We start from the raw sequence: 18,716 nt of genomic DNA, 5'->3' as shown, positions 1-18,716 counted from the left end.
CTCCCCAGCCTCCAGCAGTTCCTATAAGTAGGTCAGAGCACTGATGATTTCAGTCTAGTTGGGATCTGTATAAAGGGATGCTTGTCCTTTAACGGCCTGGCATCTAGGTCCTGGGAAAAGATGCTGCTCAAGTTTTCCCAACTGTTTTCTCTTTGTAACCAGGGTTGGGGGGCCATTGTCTCCTTTCCTAGAGCCAGGAGAGAGGCGGCTCCCCTGAGAGAGCTGCCTTGAGGGCCCAGTTTTAGATTGCACAACTGGGCACTGGGTCTACTTATCAGTGGTGCTCGGGCCCAACTTTAGAAGAAATTGTCAGGACTCCCCATGAAAACCAATCACAGTTCTGATTGTGACCAAATGGGACTAAATGTGTCCCTTGTGTGCAAGCTCCCCAAGTCCTTTGCTCCTCCGACAAAGCCACTCATTTAAATAATGCTACAGGTTCACAGCATTTCCTGGGGCTTGCCAGGGGCTCCCTCCTCTGCTAGCGCTGGAAGATGGCTGAGTACTGGATAATTTTATGTCAACTTGAGACAAGTTGGAGTCATCTGAGATGAGGGAACCTCAATTAAGAAAATGCCTCCATAAGATCCAGCTATAGCCGGGCGGTGGTGGCACACGCCTTTAATCCCAGCACTTGGGAGGTAGAGCCAGGCAGATCTCTGTGAGTTCCAGGCCAGCCTGGTCTCCAAAGCGAGTTCCAGGAAAGGCACAAAGCTACACAGAGAAACCCTGTCTCAGGGGAAAAAAAAAAAGATCCAGCTATAGCCAGGCGGTGGTGACACACACCTTTAGTCCTAGCACTCAGGAGGCAGAGCCAGGCAGATCCTAGCAAGCACAAGGCCCTGGGTTTGTCCTCAGCTCCGGGGGGAAAAAAAAGAGAAAAAGAAAAAGAAAAGAAAAGAAAAACATCCAGCTATAAGGCATTTTTTTTTACATTTGCAGCATTCATTCAATAATTATATTTATGATATTTGTTAATTACATTAATTATATGGATTTATTACTTTCATGATATTATGTCCTGATACTACTGTCCATTTGTGGGTTTTTTCCATCATACAAAACAGAGATTCTGTACTTAGGAAATCGTTGCTCTACATTCCTTTCTTCTCTGTCTTGGGATAACAAATTTTCTTAATTTTTAAGGAAATAGCCTCTGCAGAGCTAATGGGTTGAACCCAGGGCTTTACACATGCTAGGAAAGGGCTCTACCCATGAGCTGCATTCCAAACACTTAACCTTTTGAGGCAGGGTCCCCTATAACCCGCTCTGTTGTTGACTTCTGTGACTATAGCCCAGGATTGTCATCCTTCAGTCTCAGTTAATCGATGGGGCTACAGACCTGAACGCCAAGTCCAGCTTGAACTCACTATGAAACTCCGGCTGCCTCCAGCGTTAGAGACCCCAGGCTCTAACTCCTGAGATCTGGGGCTGTAGGCTCGTATCGCCACACAGTGACTAATCCTGGAACACTTTGAAACTGATTTTTGGCAGTACTGTTTTTTTTTTTTTTTAATTAATTAATTTATTTTTCTATTATCAGCTTGATACAGTATAAATTCTATCCTAATAGTGAAATGTTTGATTGAGGCTTGCCCAGTAATTGAGTAAAACCAAAACTTATTATAAGCCACAGTCATCCTAGGGTCCCCCTGCTATATGTATAGCCTCCCTGGTTCTGTGGGTTGCAGTCTGATTGTTCTTTGTTTTACATCTAGTATCTACTTATGAGTGAGTACATACCATGTTTGTCCTTCTGGGTTTGGGTTACCTCACTCAGGATGATATTTTCTAGTTCCATCCATTTGCCTGAATATTTCATGCTGTCATTGATTCATGGAGGAGGAACCTGCCCATGATGGTTGGTGCCATCCCTGGACTGGTGGTCTTGGGTTCTATAAGAAAGCAGGCTGGGGTTGGGGGTTTCTATGTAGCCCTGGCTGGCCTCAAACTCCCAAAGATCCACCTGCACATGGCCTCATGAGTGTTGAGATTATAGGTGTGTGCTGCTATGAGGACAATGTCTACTTTTACATAAAGAACTAAGTCTGGGGTCAGTGAGTTGGCTCAGTGGGTGACAGTGCTTGCCGTCAAGCCTGATGATCTGAATATGATCCTTAAGACCCATACGGTGGGTTGTTCTATGGCCTCCACATGTGTGCCATGGCAGAGAGCATCCATGATGCTCTCTATAAATAAATAATGTAGTTCTAAAACCATTTAAAAATAATTAAGTTGAACAGGGCAGTGGTGGTGCACACCTTTAATCACAGCACTCAGGAGGCAGAGGCAGGTGAGTTCAAGGCCAGCCTGGTCTACAGAGTGAGTTCTAGGACAGTCAGGACTACACAGAGAAATCCTGTGTCAGAAAAAAAAAAAAGAATTAAGTCTTGGTTGAATATTGGATATTGCAGTATCTAGAACAACTTTAATATTTTTCAGAGTTGTTTGACATTTTGATTTTGCCATCATCAGATTACTGCTTCATAGAAATCTAAAATAAAATGGTAGAAGTATGTTTAGGGCTACTTTAGAAATTGTCAGAAACCAGCCCCAATTCCAAGCCAAAATTCACTTAACAATTGTTTTGAAACTCAAATGGAAGTCCAGGCATGGTTACACACCTTTTATTTTGTGGGGGGCATGTTTTGAGGATTTCTCTGTGTTGCCCTGGCTGTCCTGGAACTCACTCTACAGACTAGGGTGGCCTTGAACTCACAGAGATCTGCCTGCCTCTGCCTCCTGAGTGATGGGTCAAAGGTGTGCAACATCAACTGGCAGTAGTTGCACACACTTTTAATCCCAACACTCATAATTGAGAGGGAGGCAGATCTCTGAGTTCCAGGCCAGTTTGGTCTACAGAGCAAGCACCAGGACCTCCAGACTACTCAGAGAAATGGTGTCTCAAAAAATAAAAAATAAAAATAAAAATAAATAAATAAATAGAAAGAAAGAAAGAAAAAGAAACAGAAACTGGCAAGTAGTGGCACATACCTTTGATCCCAGCACTTGGGAGTTGGAAGCAGGCGGATCTCTGTGAGTTCAAGTCCAGCCTGGGCTACCAAGTGAGTTCCAGGAAAGGCACAAAGCTACACAGAGAAACCCTGTCTCAAAAAACCAAAAAAAAAAAAAAAAAAAAAAAAAAAGAAAAGAAAAGAAAAGAAAAAAATTTAAATCCAACTTTAAAAAACAGAATATTTAACTGTAGCCATGCAGTTGGATTCTCCAGAAGGTAATGTACAGTAACTGCTTTTTCAAGTATGTTTGAGAACGTGTCACCCAGACACTTTGGAGATTAAGGATAACCCTGAAGATCACTGACCTCCATTTAGTAACAGTAGCATGCCAGCTAAGCATTTTCATTCTCACAACCCTATTCAAGCTGGAGCAGTACCTACTTCTCAGGAGTGGCTCTGTGCAACATTTATTGGCCTCCTGAAATTCATTTAGCCCCCTTTGAAGATACCTTAGAATTTGTGAGTCTGAATGTAGCCATTATGAGACCATTAGTTCTGCTCCTTGTGAGCTGCCTGTTGTTCCTTTATGGTTCTTAGTTGTTCTTTTGCAGAGCTGCCAGCTAAAGTCATGCTGGGATCAAGAATAATGGGCCTCAGCAGTTAGTGCTCCTGGAGTTGTGTCCATGCCAGTGGATGCCCACACACTCCGGAAGAGAATTTGACATCGCTGCTGCCGTTGTTGCTGTTATAACAGTGACGACCACTGCTGCTATTGTTTCTGGGATTGCCATTTCATAATTGGTTACTACAGCTACCACAGTGGAGACCCTGGTGGCAAAAGTAACTACCACAGTTAGTTAATCTTTCATTCTATTGGGCATGACAAATTTAAATCAGTAGTTATATACATTTCGATTGGCTTTGAAAGTTATAAATTTACAAACTCAAGTTCCATTTGCTCTCGGGATACCATCTTACAAGGACTCCAATTTGCAGTAAGGCTCATTAAGGAAGGGAATGGCTCAGTTGCCTTTAGCCTACTGGTTATGGGTGGGTTAGGACTTCTGTTGGTCTTTTCTGTGTCAAACACACAGATTGCAAGCCCAGCGCCACTTTGAGATCTTTGGCAGCAGTTAACTCTGCAGCTCACACATGATTGAGCCTGTATGATAATGAATATTCAGAGATGGGTAATGCCTGGGGGGTACTCACCAACCTAATACAGAGCACCTGTGTGGCCTGGGCAGGTGTCTCTATGACTGGTAAGGTGACCTGCTGACATTCCATGCAACCTAAGTCAGAAGCTCATTTTTTAGTAAAAGGGGGGACCTGTAGGGCCCTGACCCCATTTCGGGTAACTGTTGCCTTGCTTGCTGACCTTCCTATGCTAATTCCCTGCAAGATTCCACCTTCCTGAATGCTTAAGGGAAGCTCCTTGTCTGTATATCCTGAATATTGGGCATTAACAGCTTAGATGCAAGATTGTAAAATATCAGTAGCAAACTTCTGCCCCTCCAGGGTTCTCCCACTGTGCTATAAGCCTGTATTTAAGACCTCCTCCCTCCTTCAATAAACAGCATTTGACATTCAAACAAACAAAAACAAAAACAAACAAACAAAAAAAGCCGGGCTGTGATGGCACACACCTGTAATCCCAGCACTCGGGAGGCAGAGGCAGGTGGATCTCTGATCTTCAGAGCTAGTCCAGGACAGGTTCCAACGCTACAGAGAAACCCTGTCTCAAAAAAAAGAAGAAGAAGAAGAAGAAGAAGAAGAAGAAGAAGGAGGAGGAGGAGGAGGAGGAGGAGGAGGAGAAGAAGAAGAAGAAAGAAAGAAATTGAAGACAGCGATATTCTAAAACAGGAAATGGTGATGGTGTCATGGGCCTATGAGGATGCTGGACTAAAGTCTATCAAATTGGGCAAACAGGAAAATTGTATACCATGTGAATTATCTGTCAACAAAGATCTTATAAAAAATGAAAAAAAATAATATTTTTACATGATATAATCAAAAGATACAGTAATTTGATGCATGTTTAGGAATAATAGTAAAACAATAAAGTATTTGTTTTACAGAATTAAACTACTGTGTTCTTGTATGGAAATAAAGCTTGGTATGTACAGTAAAAGCCCTGAAATCCATAACAGCAAACCTGAGCCAAGGTGTTTCAGGCAGCCTGTTGGTACTACCTGTTGTTATGCCTATAGAGCAAGAGCCCCCAAGAGACCACCAGGAGTCCGAGTTCGTATGCAAAAGCAAAGAGCCTTTATTGCAAGCTTGAGCTTGGACTCTCCATCCATTCTGCACAGCAGTTGGATCAGGGAGAGCCTCCAGCTCAGTTGAAGCAGGGTTTTTAGGAAGTAAAGGATGGGGGAATAGGGCAATTCCAGATTCAGATGGAGGTTAAACTCCTGATTGGGCAGGAGTGGAGCAACAGAAGTCTTGACAAACAGGGATTGGTACTGGCGTTGCTGCCAGGAAATTGGCAACCTATGTACAAGTGATGTAAGCTGTCCTTAATGTTCTGGAGCATCTAGTATTTGTTTGTCTCAATTCTGATTGGTCCCCTGAAGGGTACAGTTTGTGGCTCCTCATGGTTATTGTAAGGGTGAGACCTAGTCCCAGGATTGTTAGTCTGCAGCCTGCTGTGGCTGCACTAATGTTATGTTAGGCCTCTTCAGTTGTGACATCATGTGAAATTCAAAGTGTGGGGCTGGAGAGATGGCTCAGAGGTTAAGAACACTGGGTAGTCTTCCAAAGGTTCTGAGTTCAATTCCCAGCAACCACATGGTGGCTCACAACCATCTGTAATGGGATCTGGTGCCCTCTTCTGGACTGCAGGCATACATGCAGACTGAACACTGTATACAAAATAAATAAATAAATCTTTGGGTTGGGGATTTAGCTCAGTGGTAGAGCGCTTGCCTAGCAATTGCAAGGCCCTGGGTTCGATCCCAAGTGCATGTGTTTTTGTTAAACAAGGCCACATGAATTTGCACTATGTAACATGGATGAACACTACCAAAAATACCTCTAATTTATTATGTATTTGATTTTGAATTAATTTTTGGTCACTGCACATTCAGAAACCTTTCACTTTTAACAACCCCCACCTTAAGTTACATGGCCCCATCTCCAATTTAAGAATCTGTGTTTAAGCCGGGCGGTGGTGGCGCACGCCTTTAATCCCAGCACTTGGGAGGCAGAGCCAGGCGGATCTCTGTGAGTTCCAGGCCAGCCTAGTCTCCAAATAGAGTTCCAGGAAAGGCGAAAGCTACACAGCGAAACCCTGTCTCAAAAAACCACTACCTTATCCCTGTAATCTGGGGATAATGCTCAGTCAAGTGAGACAGTCCTGAGGTCAGTTCTCCCTATACAAAAGACAGTGCATGGATTTCTTCATCTCTTTGAGAGAGTTTGCAAGCCTCTTTTTCCCTAGGAGCAATAAGTGCCCTCCCTGTTATGCAGAAGTCAATTCATGATCACTAGCCATAAGACCCTATAGTGACTGCAGCTACAGGTCTGGAAAGTCACCCCTGGCACCGCCAAGCATGGATTGAACTCTAGGGCTGCTAGAGAGGTACCTGTCCAGGATATGTCACACAGGAAACACCAAAGGTACAGAAAAGGCTCTGGTGAGGCCAGTGAAGCAAGCTCTAGAGAGGTGTTCAAGTAGAGGGCTAAGGCTGGGCCTTAGCAGCCTGGCAGGAGGAGGGGCAGTTCCACTTGGTTCTGCTGGAATGAGCAGTGGTAAAGGATAGCCACTGTATCCCTTCTTGCTTTTTGTTTTGCTTTGAAACAGTCACAATGAGCCCAGGCTGGCCTCTAATTTGCTGTGTGGCAAGGATGACCTTGAGTCCCTGATCTTCCTGCTTCCATCCTCAAGGTGCTAGTGTTATAGGTGTACATCATGCCTAGTTTCTGTTTTCGTGGTGCTGTGGATCAAACCTAGGGATCTGTACATTTTAAAAAAGTGCTCTACCACTGAACTGTATTCCAGCCCTTTGCTTTCTATTATAGCCACTATATTTTTAGGTTATTTATTTACTCATAGGTTTTGTTTTGTTTTGTTTTTTTGAGACAGGGTTTCTCTGTGTAGCTTTGTGCCTTCCTGGATCTTGCTCTGTAGACCAGGCTGGCCTCGGACTCACAAAGATCCGCCTGCCTCTGGGATCAAAGGCATGCACCACCACCGCCCAGCTTACTCATAGGTTTTTAAAAATATTTTATTTTATGTGTATAAGTGCTTTGCCAGCATGTATTGTTGTGGGGTACCTACCAGAGAAGACTGTTCAGACATGGATTTAAGTCAATAGAAAGTTTTTATTATTAGCCAGCCATCAATTGCATGGAGTGTTCAGGATCTCAGTGGAGCCCTGAGCCTTTCTCAGGGTGAGCTTTTAAGCACAAAAACAATATCCTGGCTTGACATACTTCAGTTAAGAAGAACAGTTAGCCAGAGCAGGACTACAAAAGCCAAAAATCAAGGTTACTGCATTTACAGACTCCCAGAACTACGCACTTTGATGGATTAGGTCTTTGTTTTCATTTTAGTAGGTGGTGCTGTCTACATGTTGAGTTTGATGGCCTGAATGGTACTTCCATCACAGAGTCAGTTGTGCTTAGGTCTGGGGACCTACTAAGATCTGGGATCCTGTTACAGTATGTCTGTGCACTATGAGAATGTACAATGCCCTCAGAGGCCAGGTGAGGAAGTTTAGAGCCCTTGGAAATGGAGTGATAGATGGTTGTAGCCACTATGTAGGTGGGACTAAAGGTGTGCAACACCACCACCTGGCTCTGGTCTCTACCTTTTATTTTTCATTAAACCATTCCATTTCATTTACTACACATAACTAGAAATTTTTCATCAACTACGGTCTTTTTATTTTTTAAATTTTGTTTTTTTGAGACAGAGTTTTCTGTGTATCCCTGGCTGTCCTGGAACTTTCTTTGTAGATCAGGCTGGCCTTGAACACAGAGATCCGCCTGCCTCTGCCTCCCAAGTGCTGGGATTAAAGGCGTGCACCACCAAGCCCAGCCAATACTATTAAAAAGAATTAAGTCTTAGTTAAATATTGGATATTTGTATATGTAGAGCATCTTTAATTCTTTTCAGAGTTTATTGACATTTTGATTTATAATAAACGTTCAGGTCCAGAAAAAAATATAGACTACAAACTCTCAGGAAGCAGGGTTTTTTCCCCCCTCTGAAACAGTGATATTGCACTTTGGGGCTGGAGAGATGGCTCAGTGGTTAAAAGTACTGGCTTCTCTTCCAGAGGTCCTGGGTTCAATTCCCAGCAACCACATGGTAGCTCATAACCATCTATAGTGGGATCTGATGTCCTCTTCTGGCACAAAGTGGTACCTGCAGATAGAGTGCTCATATACATAAAATTAAAAAAAAAAAAAGAATTGCACTTTACACAGTTTTCAAGTGAAGGGACATTTGGGTTTATAACAAAGTTATCCTTTTTGAGAGGAGCTATCTGCACTATTCCAGTATCTATGGTATTCATTCCCCGCTCCCAACCACATCAATCAAAGGTGTCCAGTAAATTATAGACAATAGTTTATAGCTTTACTCCATGCCGTATATTTGTGGGTTTTCTTTTTCATAATCTCAGATGTGGTAGTGTGATAGTTTGTTTTTTACTATCAGCTTGATATAGTATAAATTTTTATCCTAATAGTGAAATGTTTGATTGAGTCTTGCCCAATAAAAAATATGGAATGCTTCACGAATTTGCGTGTCATCCTTGCACAGGGGCCATGCTAATCTTCTCTGTATCATTCCAATTTTTTTAAAAGATTTATTTATTTATTATGTATACAGAAGAGGTGCCAGATCTCATTACAGATGATTGTGAGCCACCATGTGGTTGCTGGGAATTGAACTCAGGACTTCTGGAAGAGCAGCCAGTGCTCTTAACCTCTGAGCCATCTCTCCAGCGCCCAAGTTTTAGTACATGTGCTGCTGAATCGAGTACTGTGATAGTCTTTAATGCCAAGCAGCTAGTATTGTCATGAGATCATCTGTGTCTAATTGATAGAAGCCATCAAGATCAGGCATGTGGACTGTTGACTTCTCTCATAGAAGCGGGAGGGGAGCCAGGTCGTGGTGGCGCATGCCTTTAATCCCAGCCCTCGGGAGGCAGAGCCAGGTGGATCTCTGTGAGTTCGAGGCCAGCCTGGTCTACAGACCGAGATCCAGGACAGGCACCAAAACTACACGGAGTAACCCGGTCTTGAAAAACCAAAAAAAAAAAAAAAAAAGGGGTGGTGGTGGTGGTGGTGGTGGAATGAAGAGGGTCATTGGATCCTAGCCTGAGGATCCAGCTACTCCTCCCTGCCATTTGTATTCAGTTCAGCCATAACTGTACATGGCCCTGGGATCTCAAGGATGAGCTAAAGTAAAGTAGATAAAGTAGACAGGAGAAGGTTAGTGGAAGGGAGCTGTGTGGAAAACCATCATTCATACAGTATAGAGACTTTCTAGTGCGGCTGCTTTGGGGTCACCCACACTCCTGTTAAGAGGAACCCCTCATCCATGCTCTACAAGTCTACTAAACTCATTGGTTCTCAAGCCGGGTGGTGGTGGCGCACACCTTTAATCCCAGCACTCGGGAGGTAGAGCCAGGCGGATCTCTGTGAGTTCCAGGACAGGCACCAAAACTACACAGAGAAACCCTGTCTCGGGGGAACTCATTGGTTCTTAAGGGTAACTTTTTTTTTTTCTGAGACAAGGTTTCTTTGTGAAACAGTCCTGGCTATCATGGAACTCGTTTTGTAGACCAGGCTGGCCTCAAACTCACAGATCCACCTGCCTCTGCTTCCCAAGTGCTGGGATTAAAGGCATGTGCCACTACCGGTCTAGGGTAAACTTTTGTGGTATTGAACTTTGGTTTGTTGTTGGGACCTTATAAGGAGGGGTAAATAACATCTCTCTGGGGAAGGAATTCTTGAAACCACACCTGTAATCTTAGCAGTTAGGCAGTGGAGTCAGAAGTTTAGGCAGAAGGTCAGGAGTTTGAAGCTATCCTTGGATACATGAGAGCATTAAGTGAGTGATGGAGTATGTCGTGGAGGTTCCTAAAAGACTGGCATAGTACCATTCCTCTTTGTACAGCCTGATGAGCTGTTGTAAAACACTGGCCCCAGTGAAAAACCAGACTGCCTTTAGGCTTAAAAACCATCTTATAGCAAAGACAAACTTGGTTCATTCCTGTTTATGATTAAACCTCTGTTTCTCAAGGATTGGGCTGTGCCCCAGCTGTAACCTTAACCACAAATGGTTCTGTATGGCCTGGTCCAGAAATAGCAACCATGCCTTTGTTTAAAAAATTGTTTATAACCATCTTGCAACTCTAACTTTGTTTCAAAATGTTGTATGACTACCTTGTTATGACCTTCTGTGTTATGATTATCTTGTTATGCCCACCTTGCAATCATGTCTTTCTTTCAGGAAGTAGTTAGGACTAACTTGTTATGTTTATGTTCTGCTCCTATAACCCCGCCCATTTTGCCCACCAAATCCCCCATTTGAAAACCCCCTACCCCTGAGCCTTGTCTTCTCACATCCAATGCTGACCTCTCAAACCCTACCCTTAGAGGGAGGCAGCCTGTGTACATGAATGAAAATGCTTGCTTTAATTAATTCAGCCATGATGATTTGGGTCAGTGGTCTTTTTCCTCCTGTCTTTGGGATTAACACCAACTTTCATGGTAAGGCATCAAGTTTCTTCACTGGCAGACACCACCCATGAAATCCAACATGGGACCTCAAGCAACCTCACAAAGGAGTTAGACGGGGAAACTACAGCTGTGTTTTGGTGTCTGTGTCTCCTGAGCATCAGAAGGCTCCTTCGTGGTTGTCTGGGCCTGAAGCTGCAGATGTGTTGTCCCTGCTATATCAGAAACTAAATCACCAGGATATTGTCTCACACACGAGCACTAGAGAAGGATCTGCACAACACCGAGTATAGTGTTTTCTGGAGGACCACCAGAAGACACCCCAAAAAGGAGATCTAAGTGGCCCATCCTTGTAGGAAGCACAGTTGAGACTAAGCATTGGAGAAACCAGGGCTGTCAATCATGTGAACTTATTTTCTTTGGTGGAAGGAAACAAACCGCACCTAGTCACCAGGAATGCCAGAGTGAAAAGTGGTCAATCAACCTGGGGATTCCTTGCTAGTCTCTTAGGAGCCAACCGCCACAGGAATCCCCTGAGATCCTGAATGATGTTCAGGCCCTGATCCTGCAGCTAAGAGAACACGTTCCTATGAAAAAGGCCCCACGTACTTTGCATCCTCCACCAACAGAATCTCTCCTTATGATTATAACAGATCCTTCCTCTACGGAGTTGAAGGATCCTTTCATGGGGTCACATATCAGATATCCTGTATATTAGATATTTACATTACGGTCCATAACAGTAGTAAAATTACAGTTATGAAGTAGCAACGAAAGTAATTTTATAGTCCGGAGTCACACAACATGAAGAACTGTATTAAAAGGCCACAGTGTTAGTAAGGTTGACAGCCACCGCTCTAGGCCCGACCTTTGAGCTCTGTTTATCAGCCAATAGAATTCATTCTTATTGTAAAGGTCACAGGTCACAAGTTCTACTATGTTTAAATGTATAAGAAAAGTAAGTCATGGGGGCTGGAGAGATGGCTCAGCGGTTAAGAGCACTGGCTGCTCTTCCAGAGGACCTGGGTTCAATTCTCAGCACCCACATGGCAGCTCACAACTGTCTGTAACTCCAGTTGCAGGGGATCTGACACCTTTGCATCAATGCACATAAAATAAATTTAAATAAATTATTTTTTAAAAAAGAAAAGTAAATCACAAGGTCAGTCTCTGGAAGATTTTGACCTGGTGCTTGCGAAGACTGGGCACTGTCTTGTTTCATTCTTCCACAGTTATGCAGACTACCCCCACCCCAAAGCCGTGAGGCTTCCAGAGTTCAGGGAGTCCCCGGTACACTAGGACCTGCAAGAGAAAAGGGTCACCTTACCCCACAAATATGCTACTGCTACCTACCTCATAAATATTCATGAAATCTTTTCAAAACCCAACAAACAGGACTCTCTGTTGCTACCCTCCTCCACCTGGTGGAAACCCATTCTAATCTGTTAGGATTTCCTGTTTTGATTTTGATTTGTTAAATAAACTTATGCTTAAATTTGTCTGTGTCTTTCAACTGAATTTTCTTTTCTTTTTTTTCTTTTTTCAGACAGGGTCTCATTTCTGTAGCCCAGGCTGGCCTCAAACTCAAAGGAAATCCACCTGCCTCTGCCTCCCAAGTGCTGGGATTAAAGGTGTGCATCACCACACCCGCTCCAGCGGAATTGTTCCCTTCATGGAGACAGAAGCCAAGAGACCCAAGCAACAAGACCATCTCAACAAAACAACAAAACCCCCTTCCTGTATATTCGGACTGAGGTGTGAGGGGCTGAGGAGGTGGGTCCGTGATAGAGCAAGCACTGTGGATCTGAGGGGCGCTCCCCAGTGTGACGGCTAAAAACTACAAATCTGCCAGGTGGTGGTACACACCTTTAATCCCAGCACTTGGGAGGCAGAGGCAGGCAGAACTCTGTGAGTTTGAGGCCAGCCTGCTCTACAGAGCGAGATCCAGGACAGGCACCAAAACTACCAAGAGAAACCCTGTCTTGATAACCAAACCAAAACAAAAAACTAGGCATCCTTCTTGGTATCCACTAGCTGTTTGTCTCTGACTTCAGTCCCTGGAAGATAATCTCTCAGTAACCCTGACTCAGTGACCCCCTCCCCACACACACCCAGAAATGTACAGCAATGACCGTCTACTTGTTATGACTAACATGCTTTCTTCCTCCTCCTCCTCCTCCTCCTCCTCCTCCTCCTCCTCCTCCTCCTCCTCCTCCTCCTCCTCTTCTTCTTCTTCTTCTTCTTCTTCTTCTTCTTCTTCTTCTTCTTCTTTGGTTTTTCAAGACAGGGTTTCTCTGTGTAGTTTTGGTGCCTGTCCTGGAACTTGCTCTGTAGACCAGGCTGGCCTTGAACTCACAGAAATCCGCCTGGCTCTGCCGCACCCCCCCCCCCCCCCCCCGGATTAAAGGCGTGCGCCACCAATGCCAGGCCCTAATAAACTCTTAAAGTGGGTTTTGTTGCGCCTCGTGGCTTTTCTCACAGGGTAAACAGTGCCACATAATAACTAACACTTCCCTCAAGGGCTGAAGAGATGGTTCTGTGACTAAGAAAACTGATTTCTTTTCCAGAGGACTCTGGTTTGAGTCCCAGCACACACATCAGACAGCTAACAATCATGTCAAACTCTAGTCCCAGAAAAAACAATGCCCTCTTCTGGCCTTCATGGGCACTGCACAGAAATGGTGTCCATACATACCTGCAAAACTTCCATATACATAAAATAAAGAAAAATGCCTGGTTTATAGAACAAGTTCCAGGACAGCCAGAGCTACAAGTGAAACCCTGTCTTGAAAAACCAAAATAAATAAAAATCTCAAAAAAGGGAAAGATTTATTTAAAAAGAAAATCTTTCCTTTGCCCACCTCACGCCAGTCTCAAGTTTGGCTCAGAGATTGTTGTCTAGCAGTAATTAATAAATCTTTTAATTATAACTGGATTGAGTCTATAGTCTTTTCCCAGGAGTCAGAATTCTGTAACAGCAAGAGCTACATAAAAAAACAGGCAGGGCAGCATATGTCTGTAATTACAGAGCTGAGTGGAGACAGGTGGACCACAGAGGTCTAGCAGAATCAGCAAGCTCCAGGTTCAGCAAGAGACCCTGTTTAAAAAATAAGGTGGAGACACAGTTGAAGGAGAGCCTCACTGACCTCTGGCCTCCACAAGTGCATACATTAATGGCCATATCCTCAGAGAGAGAAAAGAGAAAGAGAGAGACAGAGAGCTATTGACGTCTGAGCCAAGGTTTTGCTACTCTCTTTACATTTGTAAAATGTTTCTCAGAATAAATATTGTACTCTTCCAGAGTATTACATGTATAAATTCCTATCAAATGTTAGTTCACTTATCCTGAATAAGGATTGAGATTCAAAGGCCTTACCATGTTCTTTATGGTCATAGGATTTTCCCCAGGATGAATTCTCTAATGCTGAATTCAGTGTAAATAACTATTAAGGACCATAGCTCGAGTATTAGTTACTTTTTGTTACTTAGCTAAAACACCATGGCCTGGCAGTAGTGGTGAGGCATGGCAGCAGGCAGCCAGAGCCAGAAGCTAAGAGAGCACATCTCCATCCACACACAGGAAGCAGGGAACAAAGTGAAGTGGGGTGAGGCTATGAGCTGTCAAAGTCCACCCCCAGTAACATACTTCCTCCAGCAAGACTTCCTCCTAAAGTTTCCTCAATGTCCCTGAAACAGCCCCACCAACTGGAGACCAAGTTAAAACACTTGAGCCTGTCAGAGACATTTCTCCATTCAAACCACCACACTTGTAGACTTTCTGGGAATGGACCATTTGGTCTCCAGTATCTGGACTTCATAAAGGCTTTGCTACATACTTTCCTAATGTGGAGGTTTTTTTTTTTTTTTTTATCACATATGGTGTTTGGTAAGGTTTGAGCGACTATTAGAGGACTGGACATGTTTTGCACTTCTAGGGGTTTCCCTCTGAAGTTGAATTAGGACCAAGCTTAGGATAAAGTCTTGGCCATTATTTTCTGTATTCGAAGTGTTTCTTTCTAGTGTGGACTGTGAAGATAAGGACACAAGAATAACACCAGAGTTTAGAGGCCTGAGAAGCTGGAAGAACGCTGGCTTGACCTTATGAGAAGGGAGATGTATCGGATGAGGGTCTCTTTTTTGGTGGTGGTTGTTTTTGATTGAGACAGGGCTTCACTATGTCTCCTGGGCTGACGCTGAACTCACTGTGTAGTTTAGACTAACCTCAAGCTCAGAAAGTCTCCTGTCTCAACTACCAAGTCTGGACTCAAAATCCTGCTGCCTTAGCCCCCAGAGTGTTGGGATTACAGGGGTGGGCCATGATTCCTGCCAGATTTTAAATTACTGTTTCATATAGGTATTTCTCTATTTTCCACTTCTTGGGTTGGGTTTGGCAGCTTGTATCTTATTAGGAATTTCCCTAGTTCACCTAAGTTTCTTGATGCGTGAGTATACTTTGTGCTAGACTCTTACCTATTTTCTCTCTCCCTCCCCCGTCTCCTTTTCTCCCCTTTTCTTCTCTTCCCCCGCCCTCTTCCATCCTCCCCAACTGACTTTGAACTTCAAATCCTCCTGTGTCTGAATCCTAAGCACTGACTGACATTATAGGTATGTGCTATAGCTGGCCCCACCCCAAGTTTGTTAGTGTGGAACATTTAAGACTTTCCATCTCTTCTATTTTGAAAGTTTAGAGTCAACACTTCCCCTCTAAAAGTCCTCACTGCATCTTAAATGTTTCCTAATACACGTTTTAATTATATGCATCTGTGTGTGGGCACGTGAGCAAAGGTGCTCATAGAGGACAGACATCAGGTACCCTGGGCCTAGAGTTACAGGAGGGTGTAAGGTGCATGATGTGGGAACCAAACCCTGGTTCTCTACAAGAGTAGTACATACTTCCAGTCGAGAAACCAGCTCTCTAGCCCCTCCTATCTTTTTTCATTTGATTCAAACTTTTCTTTTTTCAAGACAGGGTCTCTCTGTGTAGTTTTGGCGCCTGTCCTGGATCTAGCTCTGTAGACCAGGCTGGCCTCGAACTCACAGAGAGCCACCTGTCTCTGCCTCCCAAGTGCTGGGATTAAAGGTGTGCATTGTGTGTGTGTGTGTGTGTGTGTGTGTGTGTGTATGTGATAAGTCTGATTTATTTAGAATGGTGTTCATTTAAACTTCTCAAGTATTTGATTTCTAATTTTTTTTTTTAGTTCTACTGTAGCTAAAAATAAATTGTGTGGTTTAAACCTTTCCAAATTTATTTGGACTGCTTTTAGGTCTTATGGCCTATGATGAATGTCTGTGCACTCAAAGGTAAAAGTAGAGCTTCCTGTTGTTACTGTGTGACAGGGCAAATGGTTGCCAGCACTGGACTGGTCTCATTTTTCTTCCTCTCAGCCCTTCCCCTTCCTTTTCTTTGCTACTCAGCCAGGGTGATCTGACAATCGTGTGTGTGTGTGTGTGTGTGTGTGTGTGTGTGTGTGTGTGTGTGTGTGTTTCCTTTCTCAACGGAGCTTGAATTCCTAGTCCTCCTCCACCTCCCAAATGTCAGGGTTACAGGCCCAGAGCACAAGCAAATCTGGCCCTAAATACTGGTTTTGGTGTGTTTCTTATTTAAGTTCTGTAAGGTTTTTATCTTATAGTTGTGGTGTGTATGGGCTTGTCTATTGTTCGCTTTGTTTTCGAGACAGGGCCCTGACAGTCCTGGAACTCACAGATTTACCTCCCTCCGTCTTCCAACTACTGAGATAAAGTCAAATGCCACCATGCCCAGCCAGTATTTTTAATGATTTATTTTATATATGTGTATGTATATATTTACACCCCAGCTGCAGTCCCTCCCCAACCCCCCCATCCACTCTTCCATTTCCATTCAGAAAAGCGCAGGCTTCCCACGGATGCCAACCAAACATGGCGTATCAAGTTTTAGTAAAATTAGGCGTCTCCCCTCGTATTAAGATTGGACAAGGCAACCCAGTTTGAGGAAGAGGGTCCCAAAAGCTGACAAAAGATCAAGCTACACAACTCTTTTTCTTGGTTTTTTGTTTGTTTTGTTTTGTTTTTGTTTGTTTGTTTTTGGAGACAGGGTTTCTCTGTGTAGCTTTGGTGCCTGTCCTGGATCTCGCTCTGTAGACCAGGCTGGCCTTGAACTCACAAGAGATCAGCCTGGCTCTGCCTCCCGAGTGCCGGGATTAAAGGTATGTGTTACCAAGACCTGGCCATCTGACAATCTGACATATTTTTTTTTTTAATTAAGAAAAGAAAGAAAAATAAGTAAAGAAAGAAAGAAGGAAGGAGAAAGAAAAGACAAGACTGGGCTGGAGAGATGGCTCAGTGGTGAAGAGCACTGGCTGTTCTTCCAGAGGCCGCCACAGGTAGCTCACAATTGCCTGTAACTCCAGTTCTAGGGAGCTGACACCCTCACAGAGACCTACAACACAGGCAAAACACTAATGCACGTTAAAAAAAAAAAGACAAAGTTTCATTCTGTGGCCAGGCTGGCTTGGAACTCAAGGCTAGACTTGAAATTGCAGCACTCCTTCCTCACCCCCTGGAGTATACGATTCCAAATTTTGCTGCTGGCCTTAGGGTACTAATGAGAAGGCTGAGGCTACCTTATCATTGCCCTCGGTGGCTGACTTGGTTTTCCTCTCTCAGACTCCCTCAAGTCCTTAATTGATGCTAAATTCTGAACCTTGACAAGGATCTTTCCCACAGTGGATTATCGTTCATTCTTAACTGAAATATTTTCAGTTACAGATTTGTTTTATTAGTGTAACAAACTCCTCCTTCTTGGCGATGGTGGTGGCCCACATCTTTAATCTCAGCATTCGGGAGGCAGAGGCAGGCGGATCTCTGTGAGTTCGTGGACAGTCCCATCTACAAAGTGAGTTCCAGGATAGCCAGGGCAGTTACACAGAGAGACCCTGTCTCGAAATAACAAAACTCCTCCTTCCTATTATTTATTTATTTATTTATTTATTTAATTTTTTGGTTTTCTGAGACAGGGTTTCCCTGTGTAGCTTTGCGCCTTTCCTGGAACTCACTCTGTAACCCAGGCTGGCCTCGAACTCACAGAGATCCGCCTGCCTCTGCCTCCTGAGTGCTGGGATTAAAGGCGAGCGCCACCAACGCCCAGCTCTCCTTCCGAGTTTCTCTCTCAGGTTTATTCTTTAACTTTGAGCTCTAACTAGCCCTTTGGGATTCCAAGTACCATCTCATGGTCATGAGCAGCAGCACTTGGAAATACGCAGACCTGGCTCCAGAATTCCACCTTAATTTTAGGAAGATATGCAGACCTCCAAAATTATCGCACCAATTGTCATGATTTCAAGAACCAACATTTGAGGGCACTGTTGCCATTGACAGATCGAGACCAGAGGAGGGAAGGAGGCACGGGACCAGTGGTCTTCTGTACACCAAATGCTCACTGAGCAGGGAACCCTCCACACACCCTCAGATGTCACGGCTCAGCTGTTGGGAAGCAGCAGTTTCAACCACCCGACAGTGGGCAGTTTTGCCGTTTTGGATGTTTTCCTCGAGGGAACCACGCGCACGGCAAAGTGCAGTCGTTGTACACACGTAGCCAAGTCCGTGGGCCTCGGAGTGGAATGGTCGAAAAAAAGGCCGCTCTCAGGCCGCAGCGACGAGAAAGGAAGGGCCGCGGCCTCAGGACGCAGAGCCAGGCCAGGCCTCAGCCTCAGCAGGGCCGCCCCTTCCCTCGGCCGGGACTTCTGCGGTTCACCTCCAGGCGCGGCAGGTGGGCACCGGGCCTAGCTCCCCGAGACCGAGCGCGAGGGTGCTTCAGGACAGGATGTCTTCATCTCAAGGGAGGCAGAACTGCGACGAGGGCCACACCCGCAAGCTGTAGCCCGCCCGCCCCCATCAGGGAGTCAGCCGGACCACTACGCCAGCGCACGCGGACGCGGGGCAGTGACGTAAGGACGCGACGAAACTGCGTCAGAGCGGTGCAGGGGCGGGCATCCTGACGCAAGCGACTCACCAGGAAATAACCGCTCAAGGCTGTACGCATGCGCGGCGCTTAGGCTAGGGTTGTGCGCTTGCGCGATGACC

General features: G+C 44.6%; 1 non-coding gene across 1 annotated transcript; it reads right to left on the bottom strand.

Annotated features, from left to right (window-relative positions):
- Nucleotides 1-8,685: 8,685 nt before the first annotated feature.
- LOC118583358 lies at nt 8,686-8,789 on the bottom strand. The gene has a single exon (XR_004944929.1). It is a non-coding gene; the product is annotated as a U6 spliceosomal RNA (small nuclear RNA).
- Nucleotides 8,790-18,716: the final 9,927 nt, after the last annotated feature.

Source organism: Onychomys torridus, chromosome 4, assembly GCF_903995425.1.
Source record: "Onychomys torridus chromosome 4, mOncTor1.1, whole genome shotgun sequence".
Classification (NCBI taxonomy): domain Eukaryota; kingdom Metazoa; phylum Chordata; class Mammalia; order Rodentia; family Cricetidae; genus Onychomys; species Onychomys torridus.
Note: the sequence above shows the minus strand (reverse complement) of the source record. Positions and strands in the feature narration are given on the sequence as shown.